General features: G+C 51.8%; 1 protein-coding gene across 4 annotated transcripts in view; it reads right to left on the bottom strand.

Moving 5' to 3' along the window:
* LINGO1 (leucine rich repeat and Ig domain containing 1) overlaps window positions 1–25,257 on the bottom strand; it is a 142,874-nt gene that overhangs the window by 58,760 nt on the left and 58,857 nt on the right. For 2 of the 4 annotated variants that reach the window (XM_068204393.1, XM_068204394.1), the window contains exons 3-4: window positions 4,801–4,961; window positions 435–520 (exon numbers count right to left, since the gene is read on the bottom strand). The gene's annotated coding sequence lies outside the window, so the exon portion shown is untranslated. The remainder of the gene's footprint in view (window positions 1–434; window positions 521–4,800; window positions 4,962–25,257) is intronic. The other 2 variants (XM_068204395.1, XM_068204396.1) reach the window with 1 other exon arrangement.

The following is a 25,257-nucleotide window of genomic DNA, read 5'->3' as shown; positions in this document are numbered from 1 at the left end:
CCGGCATACCCAAGCCGCAGCTTGGGATTCTGGCTGTTCACCTGAATCGCTCCACGTGGGCAGCGTTTGTGCCTCCCTGATGTAACACGAGCTGGAGCAAGCCCTCCTAAGCAGAGGCACACAATCCCATTACAAAGCCCTGTCTCAACAGCACCACCATCCAAACACTCGTTTTAGAGTCCTCTCCCCCGGTAAAACACTCCCCTGAGCAGGCACGATGGACTGACTGAACACCTCCCACCTGCCCCACATCTTAGCTGGAAGCCACCTTGCCTCACCCCCACCAGGAGGGCTGGGAAGCCACCTGATTAAGGGGAAGGAAAAGACATTTTTACCGTGCTTTTGGCAATGGAAACCAGTCCAGTCCTGGAGTCGGCACAGCAAATGCACGTGAGCATCACATGCACCAATGTTCTGAGCTCGGGTGCACCTACCTGGGTCAGATGAAGGCAGGATGCTGGGGGATCAGATGCCAGGTGTGCACTGGGCTTTGGCCTCTCCTCTGCTTTCCACTCATGCACTGTGAGCAAAAGGAAACCAAAATTAGGGCTTTAAACCTGGCATTTGAGAGACGAGCAGGAGAGAAATTAAAAAGCTGTGAATGCTCTTTCCTCTCTCCCTCCCAAAACTGAGCTCAGGCGAGCTCGATCTCCATCCAAGCTGATATTTAAAAGTTATAAATCAGGCTGTAACAGACAGAAAAACACAACTACCAAAATTTAGTGGCCTTGCTGCTGGAAGGCCCAAAATGAACTGCTTAAGAGAGCCATTTTCCCACGGAAATAGAGCAGGTCTGTACTTAGTAGAGCATTGATCTGCTGACAGCTACCAGGACAGATTTGGGCCAGAGCACTTGGGAATCATTTGCAGCGATCTCTGAAGAAGCACATGCATGCAAAACCCCTTGGAAAAACACTGTTGGAAGGCACTGCTGCAGCTGATTACAAGTCTAGGTGTCACTCACTGGTCAGCACAGGCTTACACTTCCTTCCACAAGGAATGCTCAGTCCCTGGCTGCATCCCTGTATCCCAGCCAAATGCTTCACAGAGGACAGGAACTGCAAAACATCACCAAAGAGCCGAGCTGCAAAAGGCTCTCACAGCTCAGGACCCCAGCAATGAGGCACGGGGCTCACACTGGGGACACTGCACCCCACGGACCCAGGGGGCTTGAGGGCTCTCCCACAGATGTGCTGGGATATGGAGATGCTGTGTTACATCCAGAACACTGCCACAAGTCCTGGGGACAACAGGCTGGGCCCTGAGAGGTGCCAGGAGCTCGGTCTAGCTGAGGGGTGCACAGGCTGCCAGCACTGGGGTGCCCCAATTTACCCAGCCTGGGGCTCCCTCCCACTGCCACCACAGCCAAGACAGAGCTGGAGATAGAAGAGCTCAGCTGCAACCCTGCTGCAGGTGTGGGAACAAGTGCCCCACAATCACCATTTCCCAGCACAATTTTTGCTGTTTCAGGAGATGAGGTCAAAGCAGGGAGATGCATTCCTCCTTTCTTGCCATAAAAAGCCATTTCTCTGAGTCCTGAGCCACTCCACAAACAGGGGGCACAGAGGAGCCTCCAGGAGCCATGAACACTGCTGGAGGGGCTCCAGTCCCACATGGGACTCTGTCTGTCCTCCCAGCTCAGGGACACAGTGTTGGGCTGGCCAGGAGCCTCTCCCTTGCCCACCAGCTTTCCTGAAGCCGTTATCACACCCAAAATAACCCAAGAAAAGCTAAAGCATCTGATTCCCAGAGGTGTTGAGTGCTCTTGGCTCTCACTGGCTTCAACCCAGGGGTTGGTGCCCCAGCCCTTGGCTAACTCTCACCATCACAGGGCCCCCAGAGCAGCAGATGACTTGGCAGACAGGTGGGCAGGGAGGGCACAGGTGAGGGGGAGGCAGTGCTTGCTCAATGCCCAGCCCCCTTTTTACACAGCTCCTGCACAGACAGCATATGTGACACCAATTAATGGTTCCTTGGTTTTCGGGGGGTTATTCCTGTTACTGTCTACTCCTCCTTAGGAACCCATACATAAGCAGATCTTACAACAACCCCCAAAGCTACCAAAAAAGTCCATCTGTGTCAAAACTGGGAGCACAAAACTGGGAGTACTACTTTAGGGGAACAGAACATGCCCAATCATGCTTCAAAGGACATCTGAGGTCCTAACATTGCTCAAGATCCTGCAGAAGGCATTGGGAAAATGGGAAATTACTTATTTGGTTTATTTTTTGCTTTCACACATCACTTATTTTAAAAGACTAAAAACATGTTTATGAGTTTAACATATTTAAATGGATCAAAATCTGTTCAGCAAGGATGGAAAACAACTCTCCCACCCCGAACTTCTTGTGGGCTGGGACTTGCTTTTCAATCTTCCACCCACAGCAAATATTTCAAATCCATTTTTAAACTGAGAGGCTGGGGACAGACCGGGGAGAGGACCCGTGTGGGGAACTGTGCCACTGCTCTCCTCATCACCACCCCAAGCACCCCTTACCTAAAGTCACTCAGGGACACCTGGGCAAGGGATCAGCTGGGAACAGGGGACAATACAGGCATCTGTGTGTGGGGAGAGCATCCAGAGAAGATAAAATGAGAAGCTTTCCTTCCTCCTCCTCCATCAGTAGCTTTCCACAAGGAGGATCAATGCAGCCCACTGTAACTGCACCGTTGTTCCATTTTTAATTAATGAAAGAAAAAACTAATCATTGAATTAAACTTCTCATTACTCCAGCTGAATACCCTCTAAGTAAATTTAATTACTGTACGAATTGGGTTTCTCCCTGCCTGTTTCATTAGCTACTGATAAAGATGGAGGGAGGGGGGAAAAGACCAAGAAACGAAAACGGAGAAAGAGAATGGAAGGTGGGAACACAAAATGCAAACCCAGAGGTAGTACACAATTCTGGAGGTTTCAGGGGCTTCCAGAGAAAGACTCTCCCAAAGCAGGGTGGAGGGATTCCCTCTGGGGTAAAGCCACAGGGACAAGGTCCTATCATCCTCTCCAGCATTGCCATTCCCACCCTGAGGTCACGGCCACCTGCCAAGCAGCCAACAGAGGTTTGGGCACAACCAGCTCCCCTCCAAACAAGGGCAGGCACTGATTTCAGACCTGCAGCAACCATGATCCCTTCTGATCTCACGTACCTCAGAACAGCCAGGTTTTTTTCCTCTGCAACAAAGGCAGCAACCCCACAACACTTCAGCAGGGAGCCAGTGCTGACAGAAGCATGGGAGCACGTCTGAACAGATCTGGAACACCTGCTGTCCCACCACACTCCCAGACACCTGCCTGGAATGCTGCGTTTGAAGCCTTCCTGCTGGAGTGGGAGTCCTGCACGCCCAGGCTGTGGGGAGCCAGGATGTGCCAGCAGCACACTCCTCCTAGGAAATCAGCCCAGGATGCCTTCCTGCAGCCCCTCATGGTGCTGCACAGATTTTGCTTATGCATGATTTTGGGGCTCTCCTATTCCCCTCCTGTGATTCAGCCCCTCCATTCCTCCTTCCTGACACAGGGCATGAGCCAGCACAGCCCCATCCCAAGGAGTCCAGCAGCCCCCACCAAGCACAGCCCCCTTCCAGCACTTCTGTGTGACTGGACAGGGTCACATTTGGGGTAGACTGGGGGTAGAGAGGGTGTGCTAAATGGAAAGCACAGCTGTGTTCTCCAGCTGGGTAGTTTCAGCTGAGCTAGGTGGTGGAAGTTCTACCCAGGCACCGGCCGTGAGGGGATTTGGGTCAAATCACCTCCTCCCTGCCATCAGGGGGCCAAAAGGAGCCCATGCAGCCCCACAGGGCCTTCTTCTCCCCCTTTCCAGGTCCCTTCCTTCTCTCCTCCATCCCCAGAGTGATTTCTCCTGTTCAAAGAGAGCTACAAAAAGGTTCTGGGCAGACCAGAAGGTCCCTTCTGCTTCACATTTCTCTCCCCAAAGTGGGCTTTCCCAAAGACCAGATGGGGAAAGCAGGTAACAGGCACAGCCTCTGCTCTGCAGGGAGGGAATGGCACTGGGAGAGACCTGCCACACACCTCTGGCCCCCAGGGCCACCCCCAGAGCCTGGGAGGACGCTGGCTCCAGGTGGGCTCAGCACAGCACACTCTCCTCTCTAGCACGAGCTTTCTGCCGTAGCTAAAATTGGCTTCGACAGGCTTCTGCCATCACCAAAGTCATTGGTACAACATGTTCTGCCACCACAGGCTCTTCCCAAACTCCCACTCAAAAACCCCCAACGCTGTGTGCTGTGGGCCCCGCAGCTCCCACTCCCTCACAGGTTTCTCTTTTGTCCTGGTGATTAAACAGAGAAAAGAAAGCAATTCAGGATGACCAAAGTAATTTTTTTTCTTTGCCAAATTTTAAAGCTCCAGTAATAATTTGAGGCTGAATGAAACATTTTGTTTGGGCTGAAGTGAAGCTTTCATTTTGTTTGTAGGTGGCTTCCCCTCCACCCTGGGGAAAAAAAAAACGCTAGAAAAAAATCAAAATGAAATATCATCGTGAAACAGATGGCTGAAAGGTTTCATTTTGAAAATGTCAAAATCAAACTTTTCAGTGTTTCACTTTTTTTTTTCCCAGCCAAAGCCACTTGCTAAATACAACCTGAATTCGTGAGCTGAGTCTGTTGACTGAAACCTGAATTTTTTTGGTGCATAAGCTGTTCCCTCAGAGCGTTTTTTTTTTTTGCAGGCACCCCACGCTGCGGCCCCGCTGCAGCCAGGGGACACAGGTGGAGTCAACAGGAACAGCGACATGTCCTTCTGCAGGGAGGTGTCCTGAGAAAGGGAAGGGAGAGACCAGCACTCACCGTGGCAGCAGCTCTCTGCGGCTCCGCTCGGGGGGCTGGCGGGGGCTCCCGGGCAGAGCCGGGCGCTGCGGCCCCGGGCGCGAGGGACAGGGGGGTCCTGCCCGTCTCATGGGACCCAGCACCGAGCAGGGGGCACCTGGCTCAGCCCCAGACACACAGCCCTGCAAGACAGGAGGAAGGGGACAGCGTCAGTGATACCTTGGGTTTTTTCTGTTCTGTGTTGTGTACAGCTTTTAGCTTTATGTTGAATGTTACTGGGATCTTTTCACAGGATGGCTGGAGACAAAACAATCCTGTTCTAGCTGGAGAATCAAGCACAATCTCTTCAAACTTCAGGCCCAAAGCATAAACAACTGAAAAGAGGAGGGCGGGCAAATGAGCAAGGAGGATGAAACTTCCTAATTTGAAGGTATTAACTGGACAGCTGGTTTCTATATGCAAATGGACTAAAACTTATCAAAATGTGAGATCTCGTGACCAAGCCCTCTTTTGCTTCCATCTTGGAGCCCTCTGGGTACTGCCAGGGTGTGGCCTTTGAAGGCATTTCAATAAAAATCCACTTTGTTCCCCTTAACTCAGTCTAGTCTCTGTTCCAGCTCCTTAAGGCATCATCGGCAGTGCCCGAGGATCTGCCCTTTCCACAAGGGACTGCTCACTCCCACCTCTGGCCAGCGCTCCCTGCAGGGAGCCCCGCCCATGGCAGAATGGGCTTTGCTCACCTTGCTCCAGGAGGGACAACGTCCATCCCTAAACTGGTCCAAGCCAGATCCCAGGGATGAGGTCCAACAACCAGGTTGGTGCTGATCAGATCTTACCAACAGCAGATCTCACAGCCTCTCCCATGCCCTGGGCGCCAGTGCCCACAACTGCCTTGTGCCAGCACTGCTGCCAGGTGACTCCATCCCCATGCAGATGTCTGGGTGACAACGTGGTAACGGAGGGCAACCACACACAAGACTACCACACACACAAGACACAACACACTCTCAGCAGGCAGGAATCAGGTTTTGATTGCCAAGTTCAACAGTCCAAGAGTTCTCAAGCACATTGCAGCACCTCTAAATTCTGCCTTGAATGTTGGGCCTTGACACACAGAAGGGCTTAGGAAACACTTTAAATCTGCTTTACATCTGCTATTGATTCCTAAAGAGTGACAAGATTCCCAGGGTACACTGGCAGAAACACAACAGGCTAGAGTCATGAGGGTGTTCTCAAAAAAAAAACACCCCAAAGCTTTAATCCAAAAAATCAGTTCTAAATTCTGATTTATGCTCCACAAGAAGCTGGATAAGGAAATGACATGCCACAAAACTCTATGAAAGCAGAAGCAGACACCTAAATCCAAAATCTACTAGAGTTCAGGTTAGAAACTTGTAGGTTCATTTTCTTCTCCCTTTCACCTCTGGTTCAGCTCAGGAGCAGCAGCAGAGGTGCAGCAGGACCATCATCCTTCCAGCATGATCACAAACCACAAAATGCCGAGGCTGGTGTCAGAAAACCTGTTTGTAGGAGATCACCAGCCCGATAGCTCCCTGAAAGAGGATTAGATGGAGCTTAGACTAAGCATCTCAACAGTATCAACCCATAAGAAGATGCTCAGCTGCTGCCACTGCTAAGGTAACATGGAGACGGATTTATCCACTGAGAGGGAAAAATCTTACTTCTGAGAGCCTCTCTCACCACAGAGAGGGCAATTTGCCGGGTCCTTGGCTCCATGTTCACAGGGGCAGGGCAGGCAGGAGCCTGCTGGATGGACTCACGTGGAACAAGAGGCAGACTGGCTCCAAACTCAAGCCTCCTCCCAAGTTCAGGGGGCGGCAATCGGAAATTAAGCCCATCTGTTCCTAAAACATTGCACTAGTGGAAAGGTAAGGAGGCTGAGAACTGAGCTCCAAAGAAACTAAAAACAGAGAGACAGAGCTGCCTCTGAAGGGAGGGATGCTTCCTCAGGCTCACCAGTGCAATGAGTTTGGAGAGCTCAACTACATCTCTTGAGCAAGGGAGGTGCTGCCAGCACCACGTGGGTCCCCTGCACCAGCCCACCCTGGTGAAGGGAGAGATGAGGCAGCTGAAGTGTCCCAAACCTCATGGAAAAGCTACAGACAAGGGAAGAATCGATTACATATTAGGAAGGAATCCTTCCCCATGAGGGTGGGGAGGCCCTGGCACAGGTTGCTCAGAGCAGCTGTGGCTGCCCCATCCCTGGAAGTGTCCAAGGCCAGCCTGCACAGGGCTTGGAGTGCCCCGGTCTAGTGGAAGGTGCCCCTGCCCTTGACAGGGGGTTGTCCTTGAAGGTCCCTTCCAACCCAAAACATTCTGTGATTCTATGAAGGGAAACTGAGGCAGGCACCAGGGGTACAAGGAGCTACCACAGCCAAACCCACCAGCAACAATTCTGGCCTGGAAAACTGGCTTTGTCATATGGAATGGTTTCACAAAGAGTATCAAGTGATCCATCAGCATCAAAGCAGCCAGGTTTTATGTGTTTGAAAGGAAATATTGCCTTTTTTCCCTCCCTCTGAGCCCACTTTTCATTTTAAGTCTCCTCATTTCTTTGCTACCCCAATCTAAACAAACTCTGCTGTCAAGTCCTTGCATTTCTGCCACGTTCACTCAAATATTTTCAAACCAAACCTCCACATTTTCCTCTTCTCCCTGGAAATAACGATGCTAAACCAGGAAACTTTTTTTTTTTTTGCCCAGTTCCTGCTAAAAGCCAGGACAGCAGGGTGTTGGCTGGGAGCAGAGGCATGGGAAGTAGCAGCCAGGTGGGATTTGGAAGTGTTGTCTCCAAATCACCTCTTGGTTCCAGGATGTTCAAAAAAGTCATTTTGTGCAGATCCTTTATCCCTGAGAGATGGAAATAACAAGGGAGCAGAATTGGATCAGGCATGGGGAGACAGAGGGATATGGGATATTTAACAACCAATCCTGAGCACCACTCAGGTTACCCAGGGTCAGGGCAGCAAAGGAGGCTGATTCCTCCAGCATCAGAACAGGGCAGGAGTACCTGGTCCCTCATGCTTCCAGTAGTAAAAACTCAGATTTAGCAAAGAGTATTTATGAGTATTGAGGGGGGGAAAAAAAATGCCACAGGGAATAACAAGGCTTTCTTGCGGCTGGTAGCTGAACAGAATAAATCTATCTACTGGGTATAAATTGTTTAAGCAAAAAATCCCTCTCAACTGGAATATTTTGCAAGAAAAATAGCAACAAAAAAAAGAGAACTGTGAACCCTCATCATTTCTCTCCTCAAGGTCAGAGCTGTTATCCTCTTTCGTGAAGAGAAAAAAATCACCTTTCACCGGGAAGTTTCGCCAAAAGAACTGAAACATTCAGGATGTGAGTGCATTACTGTCTGGACTGACCTGCCCAGCTGGACTAGACTAAATCTCTCTATTTTACAGGAGTTATCTTTCAAAAGCACGTGGTGGGGAGGCTGAGGCACCCAGGGTAAGGGAGACATCAGGCCCTGGGACTAGAGCAGTCAGGGGAGCGCTGTGTGTCAGAGCTCAGGATCTAGAGCCTCTCTGGTTATTATGCAGAGGCTGTGCTAAGGTTGCTGCTTTAGTGCACTGCAGGCACTAAATTAAGGGGACATTTACAACCCACAATGCAGAAGCAGCTGCTGAAGGTGGCCATGGTGAGTGACTTCACCTCTGGGTGAAAGGCTCTTTGAGAGAAATCTCAGCCACAAGGGATCGAGATGGGAAAATGAGCCCTTCTATCCACTCACTGCCCTGCCCTGCAATGCCAGGACATCTCTGGGCACCTGTGGCAAGTGGGGACCAGGAGCAGCCTGCTCTGCCCAGTGCCAGCCAGGGTGTGAGACTGCCCTGTTTGGAGGAGATGCAAAGCCCACAGAATACTCAAGCTGGGCCCAATTAGCAGAGTTCTCGTGCACCAAACTGCACCATCACCACCAGAGCAGCACTCCAAGGGATCTGCTTCCCAAATAAACTCCCAGACCAATCCCTGCCCAGACTGTGCATGGCACAGACCAACAAGGCAGCTGCCTACAGCGTCAAGCAGTTTCTGGTGGCAAAACATTCCTGGTGCCTGCTCAGCCTTTTTAACTGCACTTGATGGCCAAGCAGGCTGGGGCTGCCAAAAAGGGGGCGACACATGGTGACAGCTCCTGTGCTCCTCCTGGGAGCAGTCAGCACTGCTCCTTCCCTCCTCCCACACCCATGCCAAGCCCAGCTCACCAGGGCTTTCCACCCAGCACTGCTCCTTCCTCCTCCTCCATGCTGGGCAGGAACAGCCAATTTCAGCACAGGCCAATATCCAAAACCCAGTGTGCTGGCACAGATGAGCCAGCCCTGCCCTGTGCTTCCCCTCGTCCATGGTCGTGTGGAAGTACCCAGCTTGATTCCTGATGGAAGTCACCAGGAGCTTTTCCTTGCAGGTCCAGGGACATCCTGTACTGTGCTCAGCCATGCAGGGAAGGGGGTGGCTCTTGGTGGGATCTGGCACACACCTATTCCTGCCCAAGGCACAGGGCCCAGAGGCAGCCACCTCCTGGAAGTGGCCAAGGGAAGGGGAAGCAGAGGAAGAGCAGAGACGATCTGACAGACATGCAAGCAAGATGAGGAGAAAAGCATTCACTGGGAGTGGATCTCAAGGTCACAGCACACACCTTGGCTTCTGTTGAGAATTCCACGTGCTGCACTGAGAGCTCAGCTGTAGAGGGGCTGCAACTAGGAGCAGAGGGAGCAGCAGCAGAGGGTGGGAGCACACCCCTGAGCACAAGCAGGGCACTTCAGGGTGCTGGGCCCCAGGGAGACTGGCCATCCAGAAAGCACAACTGGCATTATGCTGACAACCCTGCAGCTCACAGATCCTTTTGAGAAAATTAACTGAATGAATTTACACCTAAATCCCTCCAAATGCTGGGCGTTTCCCACCTGTAGGGATTTACAGCCACTATAACTACCTCCTGTTTGCTTGGAGGTACCATGTGCTGGGGAGAGCTGAACTGTCAGTGACCAGGACCAGCCCAGGCAGTGCCCACGATCCTCTGTGCAATCGGGCAGTGACCCCACGCAGGCCCAGGCACTCTGGGAGCACCCCTTACCCAAAGGGATCACTCCAAACAGCCCAGCTAGGGACAGATGGGAGCCTCGTGGAGACCCCTGCTGCCTGCCAGCAGAGACAAGACCCTGCAGCTCCCCTGTCTTTGGGAACCACGTGCCCAGAGTTGCTATACTTGACAAAGCAATCGGCCAGGGACAAGTTCTGGCTTCTGTTCCAGAGCAGGTCAGACCATAGTCATAAATCTGCTCCTCTGGCCTTTAAATGTGCAACAGGTAGAATTCAGAGGTCTTGAACTCCTCTGATAGATGAGCCCTGAGCCTGGAGGGCTGCCCAGAGCAAGAGATCCTGCCATCTCAACCCAAAGCCTCCAGGTGAACACATCGCAGGGTGAGCATCCGATGAGCCACAGGGAAGCCAAAGTCACAGCCAAGGCCAGTTACAGGAATAGAATTGGCTCAGACTGAGCAAATGTAACTTTCCATCACTTTGCAATCAGCCATCCATCCTGGAGGCCAGCTGGCTGCCATGTCAGAGCACCTCCCATCCATTTCAACTGTCTTGAGAATGCCAATGCTTCACAAGACTAGCTCAAGAAGACTTGGGAGAGTTATTATCCAAAGCCAGGTGGCTGGACTTGACCCAAATCTTAGGCAAGTGATTAGAATGATTGGCATTTTTCTGGAAAGCAAACTGCTGTGCTGTACCTGCCATCCATCTTCAGAAAACTATTAACTGCACAATCACCAAACCAAGCACACCTGTAAGGCTACTAAAGTGCCTGCAGACTGATGAAGCTCATCCTCACCTGCAGCTCTGGGACCAGCCACCCCTGTATGCTCCAAAAATGGGCTGCTTTGGCCAAGATGCTCTCTTTGAGCATCGTGGTACCATGCCCAGACAGCTCCTGCTGCAGGATCAGGGATGGGATACTGAGTCATGGGGATGGGTGTGGAATCGCTGGACTGGGATGACTTTCACCCTGTGGGTGATGTGATGAGTCTATTCTGGCTGGGAACAGATTGTCAGAAAGCTGCCTTTGCTGAAGATCTGGAGTCAGGTCCTATCCAGGCCCCTCTGCTGCAATGGGACACTGCAGCACTAGCAGCCAGCAAGGTATCATTCTCCCCCTTTGACTACATATGCCAAAAATAGTCTGTTTTCTTTCAGAGCGAAGGACACTAAAAGCAGCAACATTTCCAGGTGAGCAGAGCACAAGAGCAGCTACTGAATGACACTAACCGGCACCCAGCCTCTGCCCCCACATCCCCTGCTAGTGCTGTCCCCACTCCAGGGCAAGGTCAGGAGCAGGGAATGCTGATCCCAGGCCCACTGGGATCTCAGCCCAGCTTTCCTGCATGCCAGGGCAGGGGGACTACCCTCTCGCTTCTGGTTCAACACCAGAACCCCAAACTCAGCTGTTTCAGGTTTGAAATCTGAACCCAACTCCAAAATTACAGATGGAGGGAACGAAGAGAACAATAAGCTCTATTCAATGAATCAGAACAGCACCCCACATCTATTTGTTTCAGTTTGAACCACATCGCCCAAAGGATGAGCAGCCTAGGATTTCCAGACAGGGGACATTGTGTGGATACGGGGTTATTTTGCATGTCCTTGTCCCTGGAGAGTCCATTACCCAGGAACCCTCCAGAAACTAAGGAGGTCACACAGTTTTACATCCTGCACATCCCCAAGCCATGCCAAATGCTCAGCTGGGACACCAGCACAGGAGCTGCCAAACTTGCTGCACCAAGAAGTTGAACTGTGCGTAGATGGGGATCCCAAACAGGGTAAAATCTGCATTTAATACCTATTATCCTAACATCTGCCCATCTGTCCACATCCCTCACATGCCTGTAACTGCAGCGTGCCAGGGCTGCCTCATATCAATGGCACTTTAATTTCATCATTCCCAACTTATTTAGAGCAATTAGGAGGCAATGAGCACACACCAGGGACCAGGATGCTCTTGAATAGCATCCAAGGGTTACCACAGTATCACAGGAGACTTTCAGATGGAATTATCAGCCTGAAAAAAAAACTTAAATAAAAAGGAAGGCAGTCCCCAGAGGGAGGATAAGGTTCTTCTTGGTCTGACAGGTCCCTTTTTAACTTGAAATCAACTGACAATTATAAAGAGGTGATATTCCTCATTTAATTAGTGAAGGGACAGCATCTCAGGTTGGAAGACAGAGATAGATGCTTTGCCTGGGACACGGGCTGAAGAAAGGATCAGGGGAGCAAGGCTGGGATTCCTGCAAGGGCAATTGCCTAATCCCACTTCAGGCAAGCAGGTTTTGCTGTTGACTTTTCTGGGAGAAAAGGTAAAAACCCAAGCCATTTTGGAAACTCTGGTTGGAAAGGCAAGGCAAAAAGTGAGCTGCTTCTCCCTGGTGATTTCTGCTGGGTGCTGGGAGCAATGCACAAAGCCAGTGCCACCAAGTAAGCTTCCAAAAAAAGCCAGCCAGCAGCCTGGCTTCCCAGTGGCCCCATTTTGTGGAAGGCAGGTGAGGTGCCAAAGGAGGGGACAGCTCCTCACTTCTGATTTAGCCACATGCCCACACTCCTCCCTCACAGGCTCTTTAAATGCCTGCCTGCGTGAGGAAAGCAATGGCCTATTTTTTTCTGAGCAGCTCAGTGCAGCCTCCACCTCGGAGCACAGTGCTCAGGTCTTATTTAGGATGCTTCAGACACATCCGGAGGGACTCTGGGAACAGTCTGTGGAAAGAGAAGACTGAGTGGGCAACCTGAGTCACTTCATTGCTTACAGGAGTGTACACAAGCATCTTCCATTTGAGCAAAGCCCAGCACAGCTCCGCTGGCTCTGGGGACCAGAGGGAAGTGCATCTTCTCCAGCACACTCCACCGGTGCAGAGTGACTGCACACCACCTTTCCCATCCAGGCTTACAGAAAGAGGGATCATCCCCCACAGCTCCAATCCAAACCTCTGATCCTGGCAATCCCACTGCAGCACAGGAGGAGCCGGGAGCTGCTCTAATCTGCTCTGATGGTGAGGTCTGCAGAGGAGATTAGCTTCCTCCCTGGGAGGAGGAAGCAGCACAAGGCTGTGAGGGGAGAGGTGCATGCACATGCCCTGAAGGGATATTTTTACAGCTGGCTTCGAAACTCAGCTCTGAACCCCTTGCCAAAGAGCCTGACTCATGCAGACAAATCAACCCAGCACCATCTCCTGCACGTGGGGAGGAGACAAGCACAGGAGTGACTGGAGACCCCAGACAGAACACAGCCAGCCTTTACCCTGACTCCTGGCCTCAAGGAAGTCACTTTAAGCTGTCAAACAAGGGCCTCTGCAGAGGCCCCATAAGCTGAAGCTGAGAAGGATTGTGCTGAGGCAAAGCCATGCCCTGCCATGGGGGGTTCCTCATGTTACTTGTCCTCCTCAGTGCAGCTAAGCAGTGCTGGTTGGGCCCTGAAAGCTCAAAGCTGCTGCTCATCTCCCCAGAGGCACAGCCCAGCTCACACATGTGTGCTCAGCATCCTTCCAGTGAATCTCTATGTGTATCCAGGACAGGAGAGCAGCCATGGGCTCCCTCCCTACCTCACTTTTCTCTTCAGGCTGCTTCACAGCAGCACCACACAACATCAGCTCTGTGGTGTCTGCCTGCTTGGACAACCCTGAGCCAGCTCAGAAAAAAGTACTTCTCATAACTGCTGCAAGATGCCAAAGTCTCCTGCTTCTGCCCTGCAGTGACCAACAGCACTCCAACCTCTTTCCATTCATTTCCCATGGGATAAAAGCCACAAAGTGACATCCAGCATAGGCAATATCATCTCACAGGACTACTGATGCTGTCAGCAACCACATGCACAGCAGCACCCTGGGGCAGCAGGGAAGGGAGCTTGTGGGAATCCATGGAAAGTGCCAAAATATGAACTGCTAATAAGATGTATTTTCAAATATCACCACATCATGATCTATTGATCTCTCACTAGAAACTTGACTTTTTCTGTGTAACATTAATTTATGTCACTTGCACATTCCGGGAGCAGCAGATTGAATGAGTGCCATTACACTAAAATTAGGTACTGCAGTTATTAAGTGCCAGGGGCCCAAATTGTTGAGGTGCCAATCCAGAATAACAGCACCCCTACAACCCAGAGGGAGCACCCATCCACATGGGATCCCAGCCCCCCAGCGCTGAGTGTGGCACAGGGGCACAAGGCTCAGAACAGCTTTGCTCTTGGGTAGCAGCCCTGCACAGGGGCACAAGGCTCAGAACAGCTTTGCTCTTGGGTAGCAGCCCTGCACAGGGGCACAAGGCTCAGAACAGCTTTGCTCTTGGGTAGCAGCCCTGCACAGGGGCACAAGGCTCAGAACAGCTTTGCTCTTGGGTAGCAGCCCTGCCCAGGACCAGCCTACAAGATGGGCACAGGCAGGAACAAGAGCCAAACCCTGCCCTGAAGCAGGGGAATGCTAGGCAAGGCAATGTTTCCAACCCCATCCAACACAGCTAAGGCCTGACGACACCTCCTAGGCTGGCTAAAGCCCTACAGAGCACCTGCAGCTCCTCACAGAGGTGATCTGGATCCCAAGAGCCCGATTCTGGTAGGAACTCTAGAAACAAGTTGCCTAGCAGAAGGTTTTCACAATAGTTGAAAATGCTCCAATGGGACTTTGGCCAAATATTTTGCTCCCTTTTAAAACAGGGCCAATCCACAATCATTTCTAATGATCCCACTGCCTGCTTTTCAGAGTGCTCACAGAGACAAGTTGTCACCTTTAGACCACTATATCATGGCTGAGAGCATCAAGTGGGGAAGATGATGGGCTTGGAGAGGAAGAACATCCTTCCTTTGCTCCACTTGAGCTGCTGAGAGGTGTGCCAGAGCTCTCTAAATGGCATTACATTAGTGCTGCATAAAAGCAATAAAGCCCTAAAACACCCCATTACATATTTACTGAACTACACATCACACAGACTGCCCCCAGGACACCACACCAACACTTGGAATAACAAAGCCAAGGGCTGTAAAAAGCACCAGGCTGGGCACACATCCACAGTGCCACAGCTGGGGTCAGGGCACACAGCAACACAGCTGTGGGGGGCCCAGGGAATAATCCAGCCACCACATCTAACCAAAGAAAGCAGCATAAAGCACTGTCTCCTCTGCCAGAAACTTGCCCAAGTCACAACTGCTGAGCACAGAGTCTGCAGAAGAATCAGCATCCAGGGTGAGACCTGCTGCTGTGCCAGTGCACAGTCCTGGCTGCTGCCTGCCTGGCACCAACATGCACTTTCCCCCTGCTGCTCTGGTTGCATTCCCAGAACTTAAATTTTTACTGTTAAGCTCAATGAATTGTATTTTCCAAATGCGTCCTGCCTAAAGGAAAGGGGGCTGCACAAAGTGCTGTTTGGTATTTCCCAGTAGCCAACATTGGGGCACAGGGCTGTCACAAAGCCTTCAGTGTTGCATTGTCATGACAACTCTGGTAAGGTGAAATGGTGTGATGGGTTTTAAAAGACCTTTTTCTCCCTCTGCTCCCAGCACCTGGCATATGGCAAGATCACTGGCCCTGCTCTGCCACCACAAAGGCCATCAGAGGCACCTTGGCTGGAGAGGTGAGGTCTCGACCAGCCAGCAGCCTGTGGCACAGGACAAGCTGACAGATGTGTTGCGACAGAGCTGAGGACTAAAAGGGGTCAGAGACAGAGAGGGGAGACTCCCCTCGGTGCTAACACTGAGGAAATTGAGTCAGTTTGGGAACTTTTGGATGCATGTTCCCCACCCCCTCATAAGGCACAGGTTTGCTAAATCAGCACAACTTTGCGTGAGAGCTTTGCCCTTGTTAGCAAGCAGGAGCGGCACAGGAAAGCCACAGCTGACTCAGAATGCACTCTCAGCTGCTGGCAATTAGGGATGCACCCTCAGCCCCAGCAAGTGCTCTCCAGAAGGTCTGTGGTGACACCTGGGGCCTAGATCCACAGCACAACACTGAAACAACCTCAAACTGGCCCCTGTCACCCAGCTCCCTGCTGCTGGAATCATGGCAGGAACCTGCCAGCAATGCCAGAGAACACCCTGACCACAGGCTCACCTCTCCCTCCACAGAGATGCAAGCAAAGCCCAAGTTCTGGAGGCTCCTTCTGGACAAGGATTTCTCCAACCCTTCTTGCAGCCAATGTGCCAACCCACAGAGATCTTGGCACAGCTGGAAAGCTCAGCCCTGCCCCACGAGCACATGCAATGCAGCTCCCACCCAGCTGCAAGCCCACAGCCCCTGCACTTGGGGCTGGCAGCTAGAGATGCAATGCCCAAGAAGCTTGGTGAGCTATTGTGTCCCCACCAAACAGCTCTGACCTTTTCAATATTCCATATTTTTATTGGCTGCCCATTCCCCCCCAGTCCCCACAGGCTCATTAGACAGCGGGCAGCTCCACAGCCAATGCTGTGGCACGACACTGAAAAGGTCAGAGACATGGAGGCTGAGCAGAGCCCTCTCCAGAGGGTGCTTAGAGCAGGACAGGAACGCTCCTCGGCCAACACAAGCTGCAACCAGGACCTGCTGCCCAGGGAGGCAGAGCTCCTGCTGCGGGGTCTCTGGGGCAGCAGGCTCCTGCACCACACCCATCCTTGCTCCCAAACACATCCTTGCAGCTGGTGCTGCAAGAGGACCTGGCCACCCTGGTCCAGACCCTCCAATAAAAACCTCCTGTCACAAGAAAGCACAAGCCAGGGCTGTGCTCCTACAGCACAGAGGCCAGAGCAGCAGGAAGGCTGCTGAAACGCCCTGACTGCTGCCACAAAAAGCCCTGAGGCTCCTGCTTAGGCAGGGGAAGCATCGAGATCATTTTCCAGAGCCTCTGGCACACACGCGGATGGAGAAGGCTACCCAAGGTGATTATCAGCCATCTCTGGTAGATGTAAGAGGAGACTGCGAGGCCAGGCCTCCCTCGAGGCATTCAGGGGAATGAAAGGAAAAACCAGCCCTGCTGGCAGGCAGCAGGGACAGCACACCTGCTTCCCTCCCAGCCTTTTCTTCAACCCCTGTCCAGCAAAGCCACCTCACACGAAATAAAGCACGACTCCCCCGTGTGTAATGCTGGCACTGCCTCCGCCTGCTCCCCAGGCAATGGAGAGCCCCAGGAGTTAACCCTTCCCCCAGACACAGGCTTCAACAGCAGGAGCTCCCCTACTCTGGGGTCAGAACTCACCAGCTGGCTGCAGACAGTGTCCCCGCAGCACCAGGGTGCAGACATGGCTGTTCTGTCAGGGAAGGCAGCCCAGGGGCAGAGGGTGCCCTCTCTCCGTGATGGGGCACATGCCCATGGCTCCTAAAACAACAGGAGGGAGCTGCAGCCAGCTCCAGGTCCCCCAACAGCAACAAACGAGGCCCCAAAATCCACAGGCTGGAGCCCAGGAACGCACATCCACCCACCAAGAAGCTCTGGGAAAGGATGAAGAGGCCAGTCCTGAGGTCAAATAGGGCTCTGAGCGGAGCGGGGCAGCTCCAGGTGGGGTGATTAGTGCAATTAGGGCAACCACGGCCAGGAACAATTAGCATGATGCCTGCCAGCTGAGTTCTCTGTCCTGAGCTTCTTTGTAAATACCAAAACACGCCCCAACCCAGAGGTAGAAATAATAAAAGACAGAAATAAAGAAGAAACAGCCAGAAACACCCCAGGAGAGAACAGAAGAAGGAGGCAGAGCTGCCCAGTTTGGGCAAAGGTGGGGGAAGCCCTGGGGATGAACACTGCAACAGCTCCTTCTGGAGAAGGGAACATACCACTGCTGTGGCAACACGTACTCAGAGTTTTCTAAAATAATGTTAAATTTTTATTTTTTTCTTTATATAAAATGGATCTGGGCAAAGGCGTGCCTTGACATTAGTGACAGATGGGATGGAAAAATTTTTGTTTGGGAAAAAAAAAAAAATCATTTGAGTCACACATATGCAGAAAGGAAAAAAAAACTTAACCCCTCCGGGCCCACTCCAGAGATTAGCAGTATCATGTCAGCAAAGAGCCAAATCCTGACAGACTTCAGGGACACACCTCTGCCTTTCAGATCACTAGGGACCACAGCTGGAAGGAGCAGAGATGGGTCTGCTCTACAAAAATGGTGTTTTTCTTCCTCACTGGAAGATGGTGAAGGCAGTCACACCAGATGGTTTTGCTTGGGAAAGTTGTCATCCCTCAGCTGTGACAGTGTCATGTCCCAGGAGCCACATTGTCACCTTCTTGGCTCCACTTGGCCAAGGCCAGCCCTCAGTGCAGGGACCACAGTGGGCCTCTGAGAGCATCCCCGGCGAGTTGTCAGCGAGAGCTTTGCTGACACTGCAGACACCAGGAGCTTCAGAGACAAGTCCTGGGGAAGATGGGCTTCACCTTGGGAAGCAGAGCACCATGAGCAGCTGTGTTTGCCATGGGAAGGCGGAGAAAAGAGGAGTGAGGCGCAGGGGAGGGAATTACAAAGTGTTCGCCCTTGTGGCGAAAACGGCTGGAGATGATCTCCCACTGCTCCTGTTTTGACAGCCCAAACGCACTTGCTCGCACAATATCTCAGTCTCGTTAAAGGTAATTACAGTTCTTCCTGTGTAATGAGATGGTTTTTAAAGGCCATTCAAAAGAAATTTTCTATAATGAGGTTAAGGGTTTTATGGTGTTATACATCAAGGGAGCTGGTAATTGGTCGGATCCAGGCAGCATCCTGAAGCAGGGAGATAGGAGGTTCTGTGAATAATAGGCCAGCACGGAGTGCAGAGTCTCCAAAATGTTTTGGTTCTGCAAAGGAGGGAGAATAGAAATGAAAGAGGGAGGAGAGAAAAGACAGCAAGGAAAAGGCAGAGAGTTAGATGCTTCTGGCTCCTGCAGGACTGCGGTGGTTTCTTCCATCTTGCTCTGGGTGGGTTTTGAGGCACTCCATGAGTGAAGAAGGTGCAGGGTCTGTGTTTCCTGGCTGGGAAGTACCACCCTGCTGGCTGGCACAGGGTGGCAGCCGGCTCGGTGCCGGGCAGGCAGTGGGATGGGGCAGAGCTGTGAGATCTGGCTGATGCAGACTTGCAGCCACCCCCACCCACTCCACCTGCAGGGATGTGACCGTGCAGGGATGTCCCTGCTGCACACAGAACATGGCTGAGGTGGGCACAATACTGTATGCGTGGGGTGTAGCTCCTACCTCTTACTTCCCCCCAACAAACCCCTGGTCCCTCCAGAAACCTGTGCAGGAAAAATCCCCTGCAGACAGCAGACCTGTCTCCCAGCCTTCAGATCAAAGCCTTTCTCTGCTGGATTGCTCCTCAGTTATTACTGCTGTTGCTGCTGCTTCCGCTCCCTCCTGTCTCCTCTGTTCTTCCAGGGCCTCCCAGCAGCAGGATCATTATTCCAGGGCGTTTAGCAGCAGCTCCCCAGCGTAACTGCTGAAGGCCTGCAGCATTTCTCCATATTTAGAAGCAGCTGATGGTGGCTCAGACACTGCCGTGGGTGAACAACAGGGAGCTGAGCTGGAAGAGTGGCTATTTTGGTGCCACCCCCAGCCCAAGAGCCCCAGGCAATAGCAACTCCATAGCAAAGCTTCTTCCCTTGGGATCTTCAGGCCACTTGAACTCACTGGAGTGGCATCAGAGAGACAAGTACCTGAACTCTGGGCAGTTTGAGTGCTCCTCTGATTGAAAAATCAGCTTGTAGACGTGCAGAGATTCACCCACCACTTGTGCTGGTTACAGTGGAGTGGTCGTACACGTGTGCTGGTGATGGCAGGGCAGGATGCTCTTTGCATCACTGCCACCTTCCCTGGGAGGACTGCTGGTTAGGGGATCCTGACTGAACCCCAGCTTCCCCTAAAACCTAAATGTGCTACTCCTGCATAGCTGAACCTCCAGTGAACTTCAGAAGGTATTTGAGTAGGGCGTTGTTTTCGTTTTCCCAAGGGTTACCTGCCCGTACACCCACTGCAGAGTCCATAACTTGCCCATAGCCAGGCTGAAGCTCTTGACTGTGATCTCATGTCACAGTGGGGCAGTGGAATTGACCTCCCAAGGCATGGATGGACTCCAGGACATGTGGTGCTGTGGCTGAAGTCCTCTGAAAACCTGTCACAGATGGAGGTGAGAATCTGTGGGCAAATCCTACAACATTCTGAGCAGAAGCAACTTCGCAGTGCTGCACTGTGCCCCTGGACTCAGACTCCTAATTTGGCTCTGTGGCCTTATTCCAATCTGAACGTCCAAGTGCTTTTTGGCCCCATCTACTCCTGTAAATGGCACAAAAACTGCTGGACTGTTAGGAAACAGTTTTTAATGGCTGGAACTCCCACCTTCTGCTTGGCTGAGGCCACCGACAGAGGTTGGAGCAGGAGAACCTCTGGTGACCGTGTCAGCAGACACAGTGGAGGGTGTGTAAGGAATCCCACATCCCATTTCCAAAGTGAAAGTCCCATGTTTGAGCATCTACAAACTCCGTCTGGGAAGCAAAAGTAAGAAACACCTCCCAAGCCCTTGGTTTCAAACCACACTAAAGTGCATTTTGCAGATGCCACCAGTCGTGGGTAACATTCATTACTCGCCTTACTCTGCTTGACAAGTTGCATTTAATATCCTGCCTATTTATGTTTTTTAAAGACCAATTAAATATTAAAGGCATTTATCAAGGTTTAACGCTGCAGTGAGTCCAGCAGCATGGATGCCAGTGATGCCAGTGCTTGTGGTTTCTGTGGGGAGCTGCAAGTGAAGTCATGGAGCTGTTCTGCTCCATGGCAGGGACATGGATGGCCCAGGGGGACTCAGGAGGGGACACTGAGCTCCAGGTCTCTGCACAGAGCTGGAAAAGCCCAAGAAGTGCCCATTCTCAGCATTCCCACCCAGGGTCTAAAACTCCTTATCATGTACCTAAACCTTACTCCACTCTGCTCTGGAAACCTGAAATCACAGAGGCTGGTTTGGGAATTTGTCAGCTCACTGTGTTTTCAGCAGTAAATACCAGTTTGTTGAAATTCAAAGTCTCTCAAAAAAGGATCAATTGTGACAAATTACCCACTTCACAAAAATCCTGGAAAAAGGCTCAAAAAGTCAAAATGTCCCATTTTTGACGCATTTGAAATAAGAAAGAATAAATTTTTAGGTTAATAAATCTAAGATAATTTATAGTTTGCAAAAAAGAACTAGAAATGAAAAGCAACTATCAAAATGTTTTGAAAGCATATAAAAGCCCCTTATTCAGTGGAATCAAAAGGAGGGCTTTCAAGATTTTTTTTCTTTTACTGATACTGGAATTTTTCATCTCTGCGGCTGTTGGAAACTCACTTCTTTTCTATCTCAGGAATTGCAGGGGTGGCAAGATGCTTCCTGAGCCACTTCTGGCCTCACTCACATGGCCTCAGTTGGATTATGGCTGTTACTGCCTTTAGCAGATGCTGGAGGCTCCAGGTGAGCAGGTCTGCAGACATCCAGCCCTCTCCCACTCGGATTGCCAGCCCTGGCACTGTAGGGGAGCGAGGGAGAGCCACCAGATCAGCTGTCACTGTCACCACGTGCTGATGGTAGGGCAGGGTGCCATGGAGCCGTGGCTGTCCCCGTGCTCCCCTCAGCAGGCAGAGGGACAGGCAGAGAGGCTCTGGAACCAAAGCAGATGATGGTGCTGAGTAGGGAGCAGATAAGGGGAATGCTTTCTTTGCCCTCTCTGTCCCCTCAGCCTGGATGTCCCCCTGGATCTGCAGCATCAGACCCCATGTTGGAAAGCAAGACCAAACTCCTAGGCAGCATAAAACCTGCAGGCTTAGGAAAAGGGTATCCTGGTCACCACCCCTGCATCCGTCCTGGGTTATTTCCCATCTGATAGAGCTGGGCCAGGTATTGGCTGTTCATTGGGCAGTTTTCTTTATCTCTTCCACAACAAATCCTCTCTCTAGGAGATACCTTCTGTTAATGGGCCATTAATTATTAATTACCTTCTGTTAATGGGCCAGTGAGTGTCCCTGCACCTGATAAAATTCCATAATCCCATGGGGAGATGCTCTGCCCATGGGGGAGGAGCCAAGCATTCCTACCTGGATACAATCTGACTTTGGGAACACCACAGCAGCCTTTGCCCACTGCATTCCCAGAGGAGCAGCTTTCCTCCCCACTGCATTCCCAGAGGAGCAGCTTTCCTCTCCACTGCATTCCCAGAGGAGCAGCTTTCTGCCCCACTGCATTCCCAGAGGAGCAGCTTTCTGCCCCACTGCATTCCCAGAGGAGCAGCTTTCTGCCCCACTGCATTCCCAGAGGAGCAGCTTTCTGCCCCACTGCATTCCCACAGGAGCAGCTTTCTGCCCCACTGCATTCCCAGAGGAGCAGCTTTCTGCCCCACTGCATTCCCAGAGGAGCAGCTTTCTGCCCCACTGCATTCCCAGAGGAGCAGCTTTCTGCCCCACTGCATTCCCAGAGGAGCAGCTTTCCTCTCCACTGCATTCCCAGAGGAGCAGCTTTCTGCCCCACTGCATTCCCACAGGAGCAGCTTTCCTCTCCACTGCATTCCCAGAGGAGCAGCTTTCTGCCCCACTGCATTCCCACAGGAGCAGCTTTCTGCCCCACTGCATTCCCAGAGGAGCAGCTTTCCTCTCCACTGCATTCCCAGAGGAGCAGCTTTCTGCCCCACTGCATTCCCAGAGGAGCAGCTTTCTGCCCCACTGCATTCCCAGAGGAGCAGCTTTCTGCCCCACTGCATTCCCAGAGGAGCAGCTTTCTGCCCCACTGCATTCCCAGAGGAAGCCCAGGCCCATCCCCACCAGCCCTGGAGCTTCAGAGGAAAACTCCAGCCTTGTGCAGGATCCCTGCTCCAGCAGAAGCACAGCTGGCACTGCAGGAGGGCTGAGCCACCATGGGATGGGACTGCTGCCACCACCCTGACCCACAGGCTGCCAGGGCCTGTTCCCACTCTGGCAGTGGATTTTGTATTACTGCATTTGTATTTTTAATTTCCTAGTACAGAACTGTTATTCCTACTCCCATATCTTTGCTGAGAACCCCTTAATTTCAAAATTACAATTCAGAGGGAGGGGGTCTACATTTTCTATTTTAAGGAAGGCTCCTGCCTTCCTTAGCAGACACCTACCTTTTCAAACCAAGACAGTGTCACATTTGGCTCCCTCGTGGCTGTCCCACCAAGGGCCCTGTACCACCACTGGTGTCCCCGTGCTTTTGGGGTGGGCTGTGCCAGGGTTATTTGGGGCTGGGGGAGCGGAGTACAGGTGGGCTTTGCAACAGGCATCTATGCAGAGATAAAGGCAGCAGAAAGGGAAAATAAGTTGATAGAAATAAAGGAGGCTGAGATAATGAAGCAGCAGCCCATATTTCCCATGATGAGTAAGAGGCACCCTGTTAGGGGTACAGTGAGAGAGGGAGACAGCCAGTCCCTCCCTCTCCCTGCATACTTCTTCCCCCTCTGCCCCCCTCCTCCCTTGCCCTATTCCCCCTGAATTTATCTGTCATCCAGAATAACGTCTCTCTTCATAACCAGAGAAAGAATGAAATATTTCACGAGACTACCGTCAATCTTGCAGGGCCCTTCTGTTGACATTTCAGACATATATTTGACATTGCTTTCTCATTCCCTCCTGGTGGAGCAGGGAGCTCTGCAGAAAACCCTCTGCAGGGAGCGGACACTGTGGGCTGTTCCAGCCACCCTTAGGGGAATGAGATGGAGGAAGCAGCCCTTTTACCTCCCCTCCCTTTCCTTCCCTCTCCCTCTCCCTCCTCAGCTCCCCCAGACCATGGGCAGCCCCTATCCTCTGCTTTGTCCCTTCCTTCCATCAAAAGTTGAGCTGTCCCCTAGCTCCAAAACAGGACCTAAAAGCCACCAATTCAGCAGTGCTGAGGGTTTGATAAAACTCCATCCTGAGAGAACCCCAGCCCCTCTGCTGTGTGGTACCTGTAACAGCCCTTCCCTTGTGGGCACAAGGCAGAGGTCACAGGAAGAAGAGGATATGGGCTGGGGTTCCATTCTGCTGCCACCCTCAGGTAGACATTGCACTCTCTTAAGGAGGTTGATAAGAAACCTTCTCCCCCAAATCTATATCCTCTGCCACCAGAGAGAAGGAGGCTTGAGAAGCATGAAGCCAGGGTTAAGCAGTAGCAGCTACAGGGTCTGATTGCTCCATGAGACGAGTCAAGGTCGCCTTGCCAGCCCGCTGGGGAAGGCTGGGAAACTGCCAGGAAAACCCTGGAGCCATGCCATTCCCCAGACTCCTTGTGCAGGGAGTCTCCCTCACAGCTGGAACACCAAAGGGTGGGGAACCCTCAGCCCCCACAAGAAAGAAGGGAGAGGAAAGTGGAGGGACATCCCTGTTCCAGCAGCAGCACATCCAAGTGCCTGTCAAGCATGTAAACCATCTTCAAGAGCTTCCCTGGTACCAGAAACCCCAGCTGCTCTCGGGGCTGCTTCCAAAACCTGCAGTGTTCCTCTGACATCCCAGGAGGCACGAGGCTGCAGCAGGGCTGGACAGGCTGGGGGCTCATTCCCACTCGCAGGTGCCACGTCCCAGCTGGCACCCTGTCAGTGCTTCTCTGGCAACCAACCACCCCCAGCCCTGCAGCTCTTCACTGTCCTCTCCCAGCCTGCCGAGAGAGGGGAGAATGGCAAAACCATCCCCATGGCCCTTCTGCAGCACCTCAAAACAAGGAGGTGAGGAAAAGAAGCCGCTTTGCATCAGAGACACAAGGTGATGTTTCCAGAGCAGAAAGAAGATCACCCTCAAAGTCACACCTCTGACCTAAGCCATCCACGGCGCTTTCCATTCCTTCCACTAACACGAGCCTCATGGTGAAACTAAGGAAACTGGGAGAATCAGAATTGGTTATGAGGAGGGACCCTGACTGCTTTTCTATGCCACATCACAGCCCCAGGGTGCCAGGATGCAGCCTGTGGGGCCCGCAGGCTGGTTACTGCTCTATGGACACGGCAGTAAATCGCTGCAGACCAGAGGGAGAAGGAAGGTTCAAAGTTCTTCAGGAAAACTGGATGGATTTGCAGAACTTTCTCCTATTTAATGAGGTTTTACAAATTGTTTCTAAGGTTCCTACAACTCCTCTGGTGTGTCAATTGAACAAATCCCTTTCTTCTTTTTAAATTCTGTATTTAAAGATACATTTAATCTTCTGTTAAAATATTTTCCATTTCCTCATAAAATTACAGAACTAAAATTTTCATCTAGCTCTACTGCTCTGACTCAAACTCTTGCTGTAATCTTCTTCAGATCACCAGAGGTTGATGCCTGCAGATCAAAAAGAAATATTTATGATCACTGGTGTTTCCTTTAGAAACACCCACAACCCTCACAAGCTCACAGAATGAGATCCAATGACTCCAAGTCAAAGCCAGGCAATTCCAGGTGGGAAGAAGATGCCAGTGGTTAAGAGCAAAGGAAACGGAGTAGCAGAGCTGTTGGCTGAAGAGCACGATCTCCTGTCCTGCAGGACCTCTGGG

The sequence above is a fragment of the Anomalospiza imberbis genome, chromosome 13 (assembly GCF_031753505.1).
Source record: "Anomalospiza imberbis isolate Cuckoo-Finch-1a 21T00152 chromosome 13, ASM3175350v1, whole genome shotgun sequence".
Lineage (NCBI taxonomy): Eukaryota > Metazoa > Chordata > Aves > Passeriformes > Viduidae > Anomalospiza > Anomalospiza imberbis.
The sequence above is the reverse complement of the archived record's forward strand: the minus strand, read 5'-3'. Positions and strand labels throughout refer to the sequence as shown.